The sequence below is a fragment of the Fukomys damarensis genome, unplaced genomic scaffold (assembly GCF_012274545.1).
Source record: "Fukomys damarensis isolate Sample0158 unplaced genomic scaffold, DMR_v1.0_HiC HiC_scaffold_37, whole genome shotgun sequence".
In the NCBI taxonomy this organism is placed as follows: Eukaryota; Metazoa; Chordata; class Mammalia; order Rodentia; family Bathyergidae; genus Fukomys; species Fukomys damarensis.
The window spans coordinates 20,220,066-20,238,476 of NW_022900949.1; the positions used below are offsets into that span (position 1 = coordinate 20,220,066).

The following is an 18,411-nucleotide window of genomic DNA, read 5'->3' on the forward strand; positions in this document are numbered from 1 at the left end:
ACCAGTAGGGTCATGCACAGGTGCACAGGGGACAATCCCTTTGAGTGAGTGTGAGGCTCCAGGTCTTCAAAGGAATGCATTTTTAGGAAACGGAAATTCTTTCCATTTTATCATTCACAAAGTGAACGTAAGGAAATCGAGAAAGCAAGGCCACTAGAGTGCTGATTATCGTAGCAGCAGCAGAAGTCATAGTAACAGTAGAAGTAGTAGTAATAAAAATAATAGGCAGATGGACAGCCAAAGCCAGCATCAAGATGATGATTTATCTGCTACCAGATGAAGATGCCACCTACCACCAAGCACTGAAAGCATCACCCACACCATCACACTGGGTGAATCAGGAATATCCGTAGTGCTTTTCAAAGTGCGAATGACACTTTTCATTGAGGAAGTAATTTGAGGAGAGAAATGTTTCACTTCGGCACCTTTGGTCTCACAAATAAGTCACTAAACACGGATATGACAATGGTTCCTACGTCAATGATTTGAAATCAGTTTAGAGACGATGAAGTCATATAAACACAACTTCCAACAAGGGTGCAGCAGAGAGACAGCGGGGCATAAAAGCAGGGGTGACTGTCTCATTTCTGCCCTTTTCCCATCATTAATCATAGTCACTAGCTGATGGCCATGTATCGGTGGGTCAGCTGTGTGTCCAGCTCCAGAAATATTCATCCATCACCTGCTAAGTGTCATGAACTGAAGGTTCCGAGATGAATGGGATGCTTTTCCTGGCCACACAGACGTCCAGTCTATAGATGAGCTGGAGAGGGGTGAATTTGTCCTCCCTGTCTGCTCCCTCATTGCTTCCTTCTGCAGCTCTCTGGGTGGTGTCCCTGTCTCCCATCACCATCCCTACCCAAGATCCAGCTCAGGCGCTGTGTGGAGAGATGTTGTTAAAGGCTAGGAAGTTGCAGTCATGCAGCTGAGCCATTCCTAGAGATCTAATGAACAGCATGCTACCTGTGGTAAACAGTACAGTATTATGCAATCAAAATACGCGAAGACAGCCAACACTGTGTTCTCACCACACACACAGTCATTATGTGAGGAGAGAGAGGTTAGTTAGCTTTGCCATGGTAATCACTTCAATATATATACATACACACATACATCACTTTGCTCACCTTAAATACATCCAATTTTTAAAAATAGTTAAAAGTACACTATGAACTGTAAACTCAAAGAACACTTCATTCCTTCAGCTGGAGCCAAAAGAAATGCTTTCCCCTTAAAAACAGCAATGGAAGAAGCCACCAGGCAAGACAGAGAGCTGAGGCCAGAGGGACAGGAGAACGGGAGAGGCAGCAGGGAGGGAGGACCCTGTTTCAAGTGAAACTTTCAGGCAGCGCATGGAGCCTCAGAGCTGGAACCGGAGCCGGAGCCGGAGCCAGAGCCGGAGCCGGAGCCAGAGAGAGCAAGCGGCTAACTGCAGGCTCATGATTGCTCACATCCTGGGGGAGCAGCAGGCAGCGCTGTACCCAAGAGCTGGATGCTAAGGCTCTAGCCTCTGAGAACAAGCCAGATGCCTGTGATGACGGAAGCTCTACAGGAATAATTCCTCTCATTCTCCCACACCTTCAGAGCCCACGATAAGATAATCAGAGGGGAAACAACAGGAAAAGCAAGAGATTATGTATTATCCTGGCTAAATTTTACTTTTCCCTGGCTACTGATGAGAGAAAGGCCTCTCTACCTGTGCTATCTTTGAAAATAATTTTGCTCTTGAGATTCCTGGGCTGACAGTGCATTCCTGGCCAAATTGGTTTAAAGGAAAAAGAGGATATGAACCAAAGCCATGACCTGCCACTTGCTACTCTCAGAAGGAGCAGTTCAGCCACAAGAAAGACAGTGCACTTCTCTTGCCTGTTGTTGGCAGGTTTCCATGGTCAAACATCTCTGGACACCCACAGAACACACTTTCAAGCTCAGCGTAATTGAGAACATGCAAAAACCATACCAAGTCCATCACATGTCATCGGAGAAATGCACCTTAAAATAACAGAGATACTGTCATACCCCTGTTCTAATCACCAAAATAGAAGCAACAGCACTACCAAATACTTACAAGGTAATAGGATCTCTCACACTTCACTGGTGGTGAGGCAAAGTGGGATGGCTCTTTTAGATGACAGCTTGCCTGCTGCTTGCCTAACTAAATGTACTCTTACTGTATGCTCGGCCATTGCACCCTCGGTATTTACCCAAAGCGGTTGAAAACTTCTGTCTACACAAAAACCTGCACTAGGATGTTTGTAGCATCTCCATGTACAAATACCAACATCTAGCCTAGGAGCAACCAAGATGTCTTGGGCTGCAGTTTTAGCTCAGTGGTTCTGCCACCTGCTTTGCAAGGGCAAGGTCCTGAGTTAGATCCCCTGCATGCCCCCCAAAAGAAAAAAATTAGGCTTAATTATTTAAGGCCTTGAGATAGCTTTTCATAGACAAATGGATAACCTATGATATATTTAGGCAATGAAATATTACTGAGTATTAAGAAAAAGCGAAAAGACATATAAGAAACTTAAAATACAAGTGAAAGAAGCCAATCTGAAAAAGCTGTATTCTAGCTACATTCTGTATATTCTCCAATTCTATAAACAGCAAAACTACGGAGACTGTAAAAGGAAAAAAAACAAAAAACAAAAAACAAAAAAACCTCCGTGGTTGCCAGGGTTGAGTAAGATGGAAGAGGAACAGGAGGGATTTTAGGACAGGGAGAGTGCCCGGTGGTAATAACGTGTGGACACATGAGCGCAGACTGAGGGAGAGACACACTGCACGAGGCCGGGGGAGGCCGCATGTGCGGGAGGGAAAGGCGCTGCATGGGAAGTCTGTGTTCTTGCTGCTCCATGTTTCCGCGAGCCTAAGACTGCTCTAAAAAATAAAGGCACTTTTTAGAAAGTCTGCAGATGTTTTTGCGTTCTACACAGCACCCAACATTCAAGGGCAAAACTGTAAAATTTAATATTTAAAGTAAGGGCCCAAACAGCTCGCTTATAGTCCACCTTTCTCATCCTTCATGATTTATTTATTTATTTTGGTACCGGGGATTGAACTCAGGTCCTTGTGCTTGCAAAGCAGGCCACCGAATCGCTGAGCTAAGTCCCCACATCCTATGCAACTTAAATTTTGGAAGCAAACAGCCCGAGCGGCGGCCTGGCCTTGTGCTCCCCCTTAGGTTATACGGTCCAGATCGAGCGTGAGTCAGGACACTGGCTGGATCTGGAAGGCAGTTCTGTAAGTCTCCAGCCCGTGCACCGTCACGTGTCCACCCCCCAGGAAACACAGTTCTGGCGACGGGTACCAAGGGCCAGCATCACTTAGCAACCAAGACGCACTGTGCAGAGCTGGGGCCGGAGGAGAGCTTGCTGCTGGGCGAAGACCCGGAGGTGCACAGGGCTTCCACAAGACTTCAGTCTCCCGGTCTCCCGGAGCAAAGAGAGGCGCGGTCGCCAGCAGCTATTTGAGTCTGTGGCGGCTGAGACGGGCAAACCTCTGTACAGCTCACGGCTGTGCGTGTGGGAGTCCACCGGAAAACCACGACAGAGGGCAGGGCAGGTGGACTGCGCAGGACTGCTTGGGACACACTTTTGCCCATGTGCGGCAGAGCAGGGCTGTTTACGCCAGCGCCGCCACAGACCGGGAGTACTGCGTCGGGCGGATACCCGGGCGGCTCCCACACCCTGAAGCCAGAGCCCCTCTTCCGCTGCTTCCCACTCTTCTGGACCCGCGTCACACAAGGAATCCGCTCCGAATGGAAACGGCCTCGTGCAGGGCGTGGCTATTTGGTTGGCTCTTGAAACGATCGTGACTCAAGAGAGCTGCACCTGCCTTCAATTCTCTGATGTTTTTAAAACGCAGCAGGACCTGATGGAGCGATTGCTATGGCGCAAAGTATTCTGAGTAAAAGAGGACTATGGCTTTGTCCGTGAGTACAGTGTGAACTCTCCCACCGTAATTAGCAATCATTTTGTCTCCGCTCTGCCCAAGAGCATATGAATTATTTCCCAATTAATTCGTTAATTATGGCCCCGGCCACATTTTTCCCCCACGGTAATCCATTTTCACAAGGAATCACGTCTTTTTCATGCCCTGTGCTACCTCACAAAGAGCAGGACTTATAAATACGCTTAAGCCAGGCGTGGTGGCGCCCATCTGTAATCCTAGCACTCTGGAGGCCGAGGCAGGAGGAGCACAAGTTCAAGACCGGCTTGGGCACCTGAGTGTTTTAGTGAGACCCTATCTCCAAATAAAAAGTAGGGCTGTGGATACAGCACAGTGCAAAGGCCCTGGGCCCAATCTCCAGCAGGGAATAAAAAAATGCTTCAAACCAAATTAAAATAGCTGACGGGCATTGCAGTGCTCAACACTTAGCGTGAGGAATATTGCGGGGTTAACACGGGGGTCGGGATGGCCGTTTGGGGCCGTGAGTGGTGAATATCGATTTCAGCTTTTGTTCCTTAATTATTGTGACATTTGGTTTCCCCATTGTAAAAAGCAACCTAGCAATCCACAAATAAACATATACCAATAAAAAAGATACCAACTGTTACCACGTGCCGTGCCAGGTCATATAATCAAGTGTGAGGGGTACTGAGCCACGAGCACTGATGAACGTGAATGGCAAACTTGGAAAACTCAGGAGCACTCCTGGACGCTCTCACACCATCCCCATCAGCCGTAGGGTCCCGGCTGCCCTTCCACGTTTTCCTTCCTTTCCTCCTTCAGAAAGTGTGCAACTCATCCCTGCTGGGGTGACACTGTCTTGCTTTCCTGTGACCACTGACTGTGACCTTCTACACCACCACCATCAGGCAGTGCTGGGCTCAGGTTTGGGGCCTCAGTAGCTTCCCTGTCCACTATGGTACACCGTGGCTTGTACTCTCTGTGGACTACCTTTTGTAAGTAAGAACAGAAAAGTGAAAGCTCCGATCCTACAGATGAGGACCTGAGAGTGTTTCACAAAACAGCACATCTCTAGCTTCCCCTGAACCCGCCTTGGCAATAGCACATCTAATTATGAGGAAAGAACAAAACTGAAGAACACATTCTGAATATCAAAACCATTTCACTGAAGACTATAGGTGAAATGCCATCAGGGATTTAATGTTTTTCTCCATGGAAATAGAAATCTCTCTGAATATTTAAGTCTATTTTTCAATTTTCCTGCATTTGATTTTTTTTTTTTTTTTACATTTTCAAGAGCACTTTATGTGCAAAACTAGAGAACAGTCTGTAGTTCTGTTTCACCATAATTCACACAGGAATCTGCTGCATGCAGTTACGTATCCTACTGCTATCGTCAAAGGCCAGTGACTACGCAGAGAATCAAGACAGGTTCAGGTCACCATAACTGAATCCAGAGCTGCAAAAGGGACTCAGCCGGGATCCACACGAAAAACAACTGGGTGCCTTTAGTATACTCTCATGCCCATCCTCCCCGTACAGACAAAAACAGCACGCATAGAAGGCTCCGTCCTCTTCAGAAGCCGCGCTCTTGCCAAGTTGAAAAGTACACTCAAAAGCCGGCTCCTCTGTTTCTGACCAAGAACTCACGAACCCTAACAATCTTGGGTTTTTCACCTGTCTTCACTGTTCTTAAATTTACTCAAAGCTTTAACTTTGATGCTGCTGCTGATAAAAGGAAAATTCCTTAGGCCCATTAAATTTAGAATTTACTACGAGCAGAGCAGAACAAAACAAAGCAAAACAGGATTTGCGAATCGGACAGTCTTGAGAACCAGAGCAGTTTCTGAGAAGTGAAGCCAATAATGCTATCAGAAAGGGTTTATAGGAAAATGGAAGCAAGGCTTAGCAAACAATTTAACTGGCTACGGCTTAGTCAATCAACCAGTCTGTGGGTCACAGTTTAGTTAATCGTCTACAAGGTCTCCTGCAACCCGCCAAGGTACAGTTTCTGTAATTAAACTCTTAAATTGGTTTGGTCTGCCGGGCCCACTATAGATGTCCAGACCACCAGCAGCATAGCTTCGCACAAACTGAACAAGGTCAAAATTTATAGGAAAACAATCAGGGAACCCAGGCATCGGGCGGAATGTCCAGCGGGGGTGAAAGGTCGTTAGATCAGTGCTGAGTGGCCAACTCCCTTTTCACATAGAGCAATTCTGATGTGAGACACGATTTAATCAGAGTCAAGCATTTTATAACTCCAGCATCCATCTGCTGTAATACAATTTTATCAATTAGAGTTTTTGAAAAGTTTCTTAACTGCTGCAAATCCCTTTCCAGCAATTTGGGAAAATTAAAGTGATTTACAAAATAGGCAGAGACATACATTATGTTGTTTGTCATCATTTCCCCCAAACCACTGGGGTTACAAAGAAGCATAAATATTTAAAAAGTGCTCAGGATGGTTTAATTCTGTCTTCAGCAATTTATTACTTTACAAGAGACAGATTACTGAGATGTAGTCTAGCAATCACTAATTGTTTTTAGATTATACACGAACATATTCATTTCATAATTGTAAGTGAAAGCATGCATACTAATGTTCAAAGCTAGGGTCCTTTTTTGCATTACTTAAGTAATTTTAATGGGTGAAAACTTAAGTAGCTTCAAAGTGAAATTGGCTTCTGGAATGAATATGCTTACCTTTCACCCTGTGAAAGTCCTTTCATTTCATAATAAACTCCTAGAACCATCTTCAGCAAAGTTTTGGGTCTGTCCAGGCTCCAATATGTAAATCCCGCCTCCCTTGCACAGTGCCCGCTCCTCTGGAGTCCTGTTTCCCCACGTAGCATAAACAGCGAGGTGCATCATTAGAATCACACAGTTCCCTACAGCTTCAAGTGGGAAGCCCATTGCTTCTCCAGTCCTTTCACCTGACGGGAGCTCCGCCCATGTTTAATCTGACCCTCCTGGTTCTTGGCACCAGCAAGCAGCTGAAGGCAGATGGAAAGACACACACACAAAGCTGCAGCCAAGCTATGCCCCTTGCACTGCACACCAGTTCTACTTACGCGCTCATTTTCCTTACATGTATCCACCACATGACACCCAGCTGCGTTTCTCCACTACAAGATACCCAAGGACAGAACTAAGAGAAGAGGCGCGCTGAGCTCACAGTTCTGGAGACTCCAGTTCAGCGGGGCTGTCCCATTGCTTCAGGCCTCTGGTGCGATGCCAGACAGCATGGATTACAGCAAACCATCACATCGCAAGCCAAGAAGCAGAGACACTGAGGGGCTGAGGACACCTCCCAAGCGATCTAAGGACTTGCCGCCAGGCCCCACCCCCCAAAGATCCCACTACTCCCCCAATAATGCCACCATGGGGACCAAGCTTGTAACATATGGACTTTGAGGGGACAGTCGACATGCAAACCATAACAATGTAGATCATACCCTGCTCTCTCCTCAAGCCTCTCTCTCCCTTCCATTCTCTTAACTGAAGACGCTGTTTCCCATTCCCCTGAGGAGACAGAGCAGTCTTTAGACAGTGGCCTCCTGTACCCGCAGTGTAGCCGACCTGCCCACGGCTGGCCTGCCCTCCTGTAACCAGGGGCAACCAGCCAGGCTCCCAGCTGGACAACCAGCCACTGTACACATGGCCCCCCTTTCTCTACCCAATCCCATGTTTTTTATCGATCCTTCCTTTATCTTACGTCATTTTCTCCCTCTATTGGATCCTTTCCAGGAGCACATATCTGCGTGTGGTAGTGCACACCTGCAATCTTGGAAAGGCGGAGTCAGGGGAATCTTGGTGAGTTTAAGGCCATCCTTTCTCAAAAACTAACAACAACAACAACAACAACAATGACAACAACAACAAAATCCAAAAGCCAAGAGCATACAAATGTGTCACCACTTTTCTCATTTTAAAAACCAATGTCTCTTACTTGCAACTCCCGATCCAGCTAACTCCCCTGTCTCTTCTCACATTTGTACAGAAACTCACCAACAGTGACCTCTAAATGCTAGTTCTCCTGGACTCTGTCGCATGACTTCAGCTTGTCTTTAGTCACCCTCAGTTCTCAGTCAGATGTACTAAATCTGTGCAAATGTGATTCAGCTGGGAAAGCTTTTAACAACCCCAAAGCACAGAACCCACCACATTCCAATTTAAGAAGAATTTCTAAGATGAAGAGGGCATTGGTGGAAAATCCCAAGCTCCCATCTGGCCTCAGCCATGTAAACCGTCTCAGAACCGATACTTCCAAATGCATCTTCATCACAGATCTTGCCCTGGACCTCCAGACTTGAATGCTCAACTACCCACTTGATTTCTACGTCTGGATGTCACATGTATGCCTCAGATTTCCCAGCTCTGAAATGGAATTCCTAATTCTGCCCTCTCCAAACTCGTTTTTGAATCTTCTCCCTGCCAGGAAGGGACAAGACTGCCCTTCCCTTCAGTTGTTGAAGCCAAAGACTCTGGAATCATCATTTTCCATCCATACCCCATATCTAATCTTGAAAAAAACCTGTCATTTCCACCTCCAATGTAGCTCAAGAGAACCTGTCACTGCTCAACACCCTGTGATCGCCAACCTGACTCCCTCTTGCGCCTCAATGCCGATTTGTACCTGTGCTAGAAGAAAGGGCTTGCACTTCAACAAAGCACTCAAAACCCCCACATCCTGCTTGGCAGTAAACTCGCTGCAGTTGCAGGATGTTTTGTAGCTCACCTAGTGAGTGTGAAATTTCCTTGTGCCCTCCACTAACCCAGCAGGGCTCTGCTTCTATAAGATTCCACTTGCTCTCCCCTGAGCCTCCCCAACTGAAAGCATGATTTAAAAGGATAAATCAAACTGCTTCCCATGGCCGAGGAAACTTCTGGGCACTAGACACCCTTGGCCGGCGGCTATAATAAAGGATTTGAATCTGGCATGGAGAATGGCACAGCTCTATTGTCTGAACTCGCTCATCCATAACTCACTTCTGTTACCACCATCATCTTTCCTCCAGTGGATGTACTGCTTTCTCTTTCTATTCATTCATTGCCCCAATGTTAGCCGTCAGTGATGCTTCCTGACTGCCCTATTTAAACTAGCACCTCCTCCCAGTACACCTTGTTGACCTTTATGACTTTATTTTACTCCATTACATTTCTTGCCATGTGACATACCACATTTTTCACCTTTTTTGTAGTGTTGGGGATCAAACCCAAGACCTCGAGACACTACACAAGCACTCTGCTACTGAGCTGCCTGCCTGGCCCCTCTTGTTTATTAATTCTATGTCTCCCTTAGGATACAGGCTCAAGAGAGCCTGGCATCTGAAATAAACCTACAACGCAAAGAGAAAAAAAACATAGCTACTGAATGTCTACGGAATGGATGACTGAGTCTTTAATATCTTAGTACACAAGTCTGTCTGTAAATACAATTAGAGAAATGAATCAGGGGAGCAGAGTCTGATCATTCTAAGAAGAAAGAAGGCTGCCTTCAAATGCCACTCTTTGATAGTGTCCACTTGTTTGATAGCAGAGTTTAAAACACCTTTGGCTACACAAGTAACCACCCCCCCCAAGAAAAACATGGAGTGAAAATGCAACATTTTCTCTTTCCTGATCAGAGTTGATGTCTCACGCAAGCTGCTCTCCCTGTTTTAGAGCCTTCCCACCAGGAGAAATAGAGGACAGGTGAGGCTCTCGCGGTGACAGCACTCACCTGCGTTACCTGGTAGTTTACCCAACTGGCTGTCGGCGCAGCTGAACCGCGTGCCCGGCAGTCCGCTTCCCACTGAGGCTCCATAGGAGCCTGACCGGAACAGTGGGGACCCGGGGCCTTTATGTGGCTGCACATCAGGACTTTTCACCTGTCCACGATCCCTCCGCCATAAGCATCTGCATCCCTGGGTGACTCTTTTATGCACACGTGTTTATTTAGTATATGTCAAAATGGATGCTGGCCAGATATGATGATAGATTTTTAAAAGCCTATTTTATATTCAGGCGTCAATTTCCATCTAATGCTAAGGCTTGCAAGGGTGAACATTTATTCTGAAGCTATCAAAGAGAATTAGCTCCCTGAGTTTTAAAGGCACAATCATGCTTATCTGACACAGCAAGAGACACATGGCCCATGGAAACCTATAAATATCCTCCTCAGGAAACTGTAATTACTTAAAGCAAAAATATATTAACTTTTCAAGGTCCCAAGACAGACACACTGACAGTATAAACATGTCTATTATAGGGTTGCTCACTCACCCCATATTCAATATTTCTTGCTGCAGGAAGAGTTTAGTTCATGGATGGAAGACATTAATCTCAGTGTCCAAGGGAATGGTCCTAGAAAAATTAAAAATAATAAATAGATGTCTACATGTGAAGGCATACAAAAACACATTTTTCTTGCAGATATAAAAGGCAATGTGAAATTTAACAATTAAACCAGATGTAGTCATTTGGCTGGGGCTTCTCGGGCACTTTGGTTTTGTTCTGCTGTGGGGTGCTCTTGTCATAGTTAGAAATCTCACAATTACCCAAAGAGAAACACGAGACAGACCATCCATTTGTCAGGCAAGGAGTGTCATAGAGGCTTAGAACTACACAACCTGACCACCGAAAGGGACCTAAAAGAAGGTCATGCCACACTCCCTTATCCCACTGTTTCTAAAACAGAGAACTTTTAAAGGTTAAAAAGACTGGTGGGATCAAATCACTTAGCTGCAGAGTGAGGCCCTTTTCCACGTGGAGGGGCATAAGCCAGAATCCTTTCTACTGCACTGGCTGCCAATCACCAAGCCTGACCTGTCATAACTTCCTTTACTGCTGTTATGAAATATAGCTGTAGAATTTCATGGCGGTCTCCCTGCTGAGCATATATTGCTTTAATTATAACCTTTTGCGGCTACTGGAATAGGGGTACAACTTTCATAGTAAAGGGGAAAAAACACTGAATTGTAGATTCAATAGGGGTACCTTTCATAGTAAAGGGGAAAAAACACTGAATTGTAGATTCCAGTTTAGTGCCACCGATGGCTTTGCAAAGAAGCAGACTGAGGGGCTAAGGGGGAGCTCGTGGCTGGGGAGGGAGCAGAGGATGGAGACAGATGCGTGCCCGGCCTGTGTTGGGGGAAGAGCTCCATTCCACGATACTGGCCTGGAAGCAGTCAAGAACCACCTTCTACAGCCTCACTGTGCCTTCTATAATCAGAGGCACCTTTTCATGGGGAAGACTCATTAGAACAGTTAGAACAGTGTTACAAATGGAAACCAGGCACTCTTTTTCTTGGATATCCTAGAACTCAACCAGTCCAGCCTGTAAAGGGTTATATTCTGTGCACAGAAAATAGTGGCTCCTTCAAAATATTTTCCCAAAACATTATCTTGTCTGCTACTGGCCCCCTTCCTCCTATCACCCTCCTCTCTCCTTGCTCCCTTAATTCTATAAAGAGAGAAGGACATTTGTATCCCCGCACCCCATCTTGTTATTTTAACAGTGACCAATAGCTGTAGAATTTCATGGCGGTCTCCCTGCTGAGCATATATTGCTTTAATTATAACCTTTTGCGGCTACTGGAATAGGGGTACAACTTTCATAGTAAAGGGGAAAAAACACTGAATTGTAGATTCCAGTTTAGTGCCACCGATGGCTTTGCAAAGAGGCAGATGGAGGGGCTAAGGGGGCGCTCGTGGCTGGGGAGGGAGCACAGGATGGAGACAGATGCGCGCCCGGCCTGTGTTGGGGGAAGAGCTCCATTCCACGATACTGGCCTGGAAGCAGTCACGAACCACCTTCTACAGCCTCACTGTGCCTTCTATAATCAGAGGCGCCTTTTCATGGGGAAGACTCATTAGAATAGTTAGAACAGTGTTACAAATGGAAACCAGGCACTCTTTTTCTTGGATATCCTAGAACTCAACCAGTCAAGACTGTAAAGGGTTATATTCTGTGCACAGAAAATAGTGGCTCCTTCAAAATATTTTCCCAAAACATTATCTTGTCTGCTACTGGCCCCCTTCCTCCTATCACCCTCCTCTCTCCTTGCTCCCTTAATTCTATAAAGAGAGAAGGACATTTGTATCCCCGCACCCCATCTTGTTATTTTAACAGTGACCAGTGGAGAGGCCAAAGACAAAATGAAGATGCTTTAGTGAAGACGTTCTTCCTGATTCTGGTTGCGCATTAGAATCAATTTCAGAGCTTAAAAAAAAAATTCTTAGATTCCTCCCCTAGTTTTGATTGTCTGAAACAGGGACTGAGCATATAGTATTTTTAAACATGTCTCCAAGTGCCTACAAGAGTGCCCAACTTTCTGGTTTGTCTGGGGCACAATAAGTGAAGAGGAATTGTGTTGGGCTGCATATAAAATATTTAATACAATTACTCTATAGAGGCAACACAACTTCCCTTATCTTTTAATTATAACACAGATTTTCCCCAACCTGCAGGTCACAGGTTATTATAATCAGTAAAGATTGTGGAATCATAAAGGATGTAAATTGGAACCCAAAAGAATAGAATTTGGGGTAGGAAGATACAGTACATTAGAGTTTCAGGATTCTCTTTGCCAGAATGGCGAGGAACCCGAAATCTAGGGTTGTTAAGGTCTCAGGGCTCACTGAGAGGCAGAGCTAGGATTTTGGTCAAGTGACCTCACAAATAAATTATGGTGGGATATCCCCTGACATCTAAGAGAGACAGAGAGAATTTATGTACAGTCCAGCCTGTAAAGGGTTATATTCTGTGCACAGAAAATAGTGGCTCCTTCAAAATATTTTCCCAAAACATTATCTCATCTGCTACTGGCCCCCTTCCTCCTATCACCCTCCTCTCTCCTTGCTCCCTTGATTCTATAAAGAGAGAAGGACATTTGTATCCCCGCACCCCATCTTGTTATTTTAACAGTGACCAGTGGAGAGGCCAAAGACAAAATGAAGATGCTTTAGTGAAGACGTTCTTCCTGATTCTGGTTGCACATTAGAATCAATTTCAGAGCTTTAAAGAAAAAAAAAAATTCTTAGATTCCTCCCCTAGTTTTGATTGTCTGAAACAGGGACTGAGCATATAGTATTTTTAAACATGTCTCCAAGTGCCTACAAGAGTGCCCAACTTTCTGGTTTGTCTGGGGCACAATAAGTGAAGAGGAATTGTGTTGGGCTGCATATAAAATATTTAATACAATTACTCTATAGAGGCAACACAACTTCCCTTATCTTTTAATTATAACACAGATTTTCCCCAACCTGCAGGTCACAGGTTATTATAATCAGTAAAGATTGTGGAATCATAAAGGATGTAAATTGGAACCCAAAAGAATAGAATTTGGGGTAGGAAGATACAGTACATTAGAGTTTCAGGATTCTCTTTACCAGAATGGCGAGGAAACCAAAATCTAGGGTTGTTAAGGTCTCAGGGCTCACTGAGAGGCAGAGCTAGGATTTTGGTCAAGTAACCTCACAAATAAATTATGGTGGGATATCCCCTGACATCTAAGAGAGACAGAGAGAATTTATGTCTCAAATAAAAAGAAGCAACAGCTCTGTTTAGAACATACAGAAGGTGTGATAATCAAGCAGTGAACACTGTAATACCATTCAAGGACAGATTACAAGACAAATCAGTGACCACTTGCAGAAGAAGAGAAGACGCTGGGGGCTTGGAGTGTCATAGCTAACAGGTGAATGTCAGAGGGAAAACAAAAGTGACTTGGTGAGTATTAAACAGAATCCAGTTTGGGTAAAACGGATTGATCCCATATGTTCTTACCATGGAAGCACAATGCATCTTGGGTATGTTTGACCTTGTCAAGAAGAGCTCAAACAGAGATCAGTGCTGTATCATGCCACTGATGTATGATGCCAAATTGAACTGAACTGGACTTCGCTGGACCATAGAACCATTCTACCGCACATGTATTCCTCTGCTATTACCTTCTAATGATGGAGGCTGAAACTTTGTAATATGGATTTACCTAAGGTGAAGAAGGGTCCTTTTTTCAGTTCAGTTCTTAGGGGTGAGGGGTTGGGGGACAGACAGCTAGATACAGAGACAGACAGAATGGTCAGAGGACCAAGGAGATGGTGGCAGCAGTGGGGCTCTCCTTGTTTTCCTTTCAACCACACTCACAGAGGACCAGATCAGGAACAGAAGAGGCAGTAGTGTCGTGGACTGGTATGCATCAGCTCAAATATTGCTGAAGTCCATTCACCCGACTATGACTAGTTTTCCCATCATAAAATGTAGTTTAATGCCTAAGTTACACATAAGTAGGATGCAACATGTTTGATAATATGTGGTAATGCTTTATCTAGACTCTTCACAGAAACGATGTGACACATATACTCATTTTTAGATAAATTTTATTCCTTTGAGTCATCTTTTGAGAAATTATTTTAATTAAATTACTAATCAAGAATATTGATGGCCCTGAGTTTTTAAAAAAGTATATACTAAACATAGTTTGATTTTCTCTTGAGAAGATAAAGTTGAAAGTATGAGTAGCAATTATTTTATATAAAAGTTTCAGTGCTCTGAGAGGATTTTAAGGTATGGAAAGTTATTTGTCCATTTAGTTAATGAGCCCATATTATTGTCCTTATCCTGCTGTTCTGAGTCCCACTTCTTTCTATCAGAACATACTGCTTCTCATTTGGTTCTAATTTTTTAAAATAGTTTCTCATCAGCTGGAGCTTATACATTTCTGACTGAAGAAAATACATGGGCTGTTCCACAGGCCTTTGTCACTTGCCAGCCCTTTCTTTCAGTGTTTACTCGCCTGCTCTGGGTTTGTTTCATTCTGAAAATACTAGAAACCTGCTCCTTCCTGACAGATGCTTTTCCTAGTGAACACTGAACGTCAATCAATTACAAACTCCAGAAGAACAATGGAGAATATAGCTTCAGTTCCACAATTCTAAAAATTAAATATCTGTAACTGTATAAAGATCTCCCATGGAGTATTGCCACTCGAAATTACTGTAGATCTTCAGTTGGATTGCTTTTTGAAATGTTATATTTTCACAAACCTTGTGTAGCAAAGAACTGTGAGCCTATAAAAAGGCTGACCAAGGAAAGAGGAGTTGAAAAGAGAAAAACTAGGAGAACACACAATTAATTGATTTGTCAATTATTTCCCTTAATGTGAACACCAGCCAGTGGAGATATTTTGCAGTGGTAAATGAAGCTCTTTGCAGTCCCGGCAAGGCTACTGTAACGTTGTGTTCAGGGGGGAAGGTCTCCAAGACAAACAGCAGTCTGGCTTCCTTCACGTTCAAGAAGATTAAAGCAAATCTTCCTCCTAAAAGTTGAGAACAGCACTTAACACTGCAATGTGTAAACACCTTATCCTCTTCTACTGCTGCTCCGTGTTTGAAAATCTATCATCCTAGGTGCATTCTCTTCTTTTATCTGCACCTGGGAAGCCTTTGCCTTTGGAAGGTGGTAGAGTTCACCTTCCCAGGCGCATCTCGGGTTTCCCAGGCCTCCTGGCTCACTCTGCCGCTCCAACAATTTCTGACCACAAATACTTGCAGTTATCTCTTCTGAGTTAAATTTGGCGAGCTGAGTGCATTTCTTGTTGTTTTGGCGGTGTTGTTTTTCTCTCCCCAAATAGGCAAATGCATCATGAAAACATCAGGAAGCACAGAGGTCACCTGACCTTCTCAGAAAAGCTAAATCAATTGGAGAGTAACACTTCTCTGCGGGCACAAGTGAATCCGCCAGCGATGTGGGCAGGATCTAAGATTCCCGGTTGTTGGTCCCTACTGCCCTACACTGCACCCAGCATGCCAGTAACAAGCAGGCCTGCTCTTGAATGGGAAATTTACAGGGATGCACTGGTGATGCTGCTGGCATTCCTTTCGATGCCGTCAGCCGTGGTTACTGATTGCTACTGAGTTTGCCTAGTAGCTATTGAATCTTGGCAACAACCTGAGGTTTAGATGGGAGGCTTAAGAAGATGGTACCACCCAGACAGTGATGATGGATGCATGACCCCAGTGCACTAGAAAGTCATGCTGAGCTGAAACTGATCCAATTTAGGGGGCAGGGTGCAAGGTGAAGATATTTGGGTTAATCCTAGCCAATGGCCCGGGATAAGGGACACAGTCCCAAAGGAGGGGAACTGAACTGGCTAATGGCTTTTCGGAGATCAAAGAGCAAGGTCCCCACTCCATCAAAGGACTGCCTACAAATCAAGAATGAGGACAGAACTTCCTCATCGCCCTGGGTGATAGGTGGGGGCTACAGCTTCCTTAGGCAAACAAGACCGTCTCTAGACTCCACCCACTGGTGGGCGGGGAGACCGCATACACTGTCAGGTTCTGTTGTGATTGGCTCCGATGGAAGAAGCAAGGCCTGAGTATTGAAGTCATCCATCTCCTCTATCTGCAATTACTCACAGCGGGCCTTCTGCAGATACCCAAAACCTGGGCGTGGTGAAACTGCAACCATGAGAAGCACTAGACAGGATTCCATGCTATAGATGAAAACTTCAATGATTTAGGACAAATCACCTTTTCAGGGGAGAAAAACGTCCGGGAGTGTTTCCCATTCATTGTATCAGGTTCCTCAACTATGAGAAAACAATGCGCGACAGAAGAAAGCACGAGCACGCAGTTTTATCGTCCGAGACACCTAGGTGTGCGGTCCAGTTTCTCTGCCCTGCAGCATTTCCCGCCACGTGATCTCGGTCCCTTGTTTCACTAATCCTCGGGATAAGAAGAGCTGCAGCAGGGGAGAGTTATGTGACAGCAGCTGCCCCAGGCCCAGTTAACTCAGAGTGCGTGGGACGGCAGGGGACACCGGCCAGCAGCCTTGAACTTGGAGGCAGGCTGCCTGAGCGGGCACCTAGCCAAATGCCGCCAGTTGGGTGGATGACTCATTTCTCTGAGTTTCGATTTTCTCATAAAATAGGGATGTCAGTGTTACTTCATGGAGTCGTTCTTAATGCCTAGGAGTCACTGCTGCCATGGCTGCTGTCGCCTGCCTCTCCCCGTGGCGCCTGAACCTTTCCGTCCTGTACTGGTGTTTCCCTCAGTGTGCGTGTGTGGCAGTAGGTGAGGAAGGTGGGCATTCAGGATGGCTTAACGCAGTTCATCTCATGCCTTTGCTAAGATTCCCCGAGGCACAGATCCAGAATACAAAAATATAGAATTTGAAATCCAGAATCTTCAAACCCTAGGAAATTGCAATCTCCACAGCTAAGCAGTGAGCAGCAAAAACAGAACCAGGAAAACAGAAGAACAATTCCCGAGGTTCTTCTGCCCCGGACACATTTCCATCCCTGGATAGTCCCAGTGGCCATCTGATCTCTCATTCACTCCACCCCGGCTGTGTGAGAACCCTCACGGGGCGCGTAATGGGGACAAACGCCGCGGAGAGTCAGCCTAGCAGTCCCTACACGCTGGGCCGTGTTTCAGAATTAATTCCTTCTTCAGCAAGGGCTCAGACAGCAACGAAATAGTGACCAAAACAAAACAAAAACAAACAAAAAAGCAAAAAACAAAAAAACCAAACATTTCTTCGGAAGGCAAACAGCCAGAAACTTATGGAAATATTACCTATGAAAACATTGTATAAGCACTTAAATAATGAAGTCAGTCATCTGAAGTGCTTGGCAGCACGGCGCTCATCTAATAAAGGACAGGCATCACGACCCTGGGTTTTGTGGTTTTTTTGGGGGGGGGTAATGATATACTAAACACAATTTGGTGTCGCTGCCAGGGTGCACTCAGGCCTCACCTCTGGACACTCCGCCGGATGGTGAGCTGGGGAGGACATCGCAGACCAGGCTGGGAGTCCTCCGAGAGCCTCAGGACGTTGTCTCCAGGGTGGTGTGTGACTTACCTCAAGGCCGATGGAGACGCACCGGGGCGTGAAGTGACACAGTCGGGCTCTCCAGTCCGACCTTTCCCTTCTGTGGTCGGTAGCAGAGAGAGAGGCCCAGAGAGCAGAAATAAATCGCTGGAGGTCACACAACTGGCAACAGCAGCTGGCCACCCCAGGGGCACCACGCCATCAGGGCCCGGAGCTCTCTCACAGGACACAAGGTAGGGCAGCGGGCCTGCGATGTTATTCCAGTGAGTAACGATTTCAGAGTGCGGAGTATGACTCACTTTCACTCCAAGACATATGCCGCTTTCCCACCAGGAAGAGTCATCCTTTCCCCATTTAGCCACCGGACCACTTCTTATCAGGTAGGTGGCTGTGCTGCTTTTGCAAAATATATGAGACTTATTCTAAAACCCACGTTTCATGTTCACACATTATACTGCAGATGTATGCATCCTGGACTGAAAATACATTTACCGCGAGAAAAAATAAATTGGGCTTATCATTGCTTGGCCAAAATTTGTGTTTTTGCAAAATTATTTATTATAGCAGAGAATCTTTAATTCCAATGACAAGACTGCCAGCAGTAATGTTTAATATTCATTCACTTTAATTCAGGCAGAAAATTGACATTAGAACAGGCCTATTTTTATAAAAGACACTCT

At 45.3% G+C, this 18,411-nt stretch overlaps 1 protein-coding gene across 1 annotated transcript in view; it reads right to left on the reverse strand.

The window, feature by feature from the left end:
- Positions 1–18,411, reverse strand: part of Kiaa1217 (KIAA1217 ortholog) — a 674,425-nt gene that overhangs the window by 540,960 nt on the left and 115,054 nt on the right. The window contains exon 2 of the mRNA XM_033759334.1: positions 10,177–10,257. The gene's annotated coding sequence lies outside the window, so the exon portion shown is untranslated. The remainder of the gene's footprint in view (positions 1–10,176; positions 10,258–18,411) is intronic.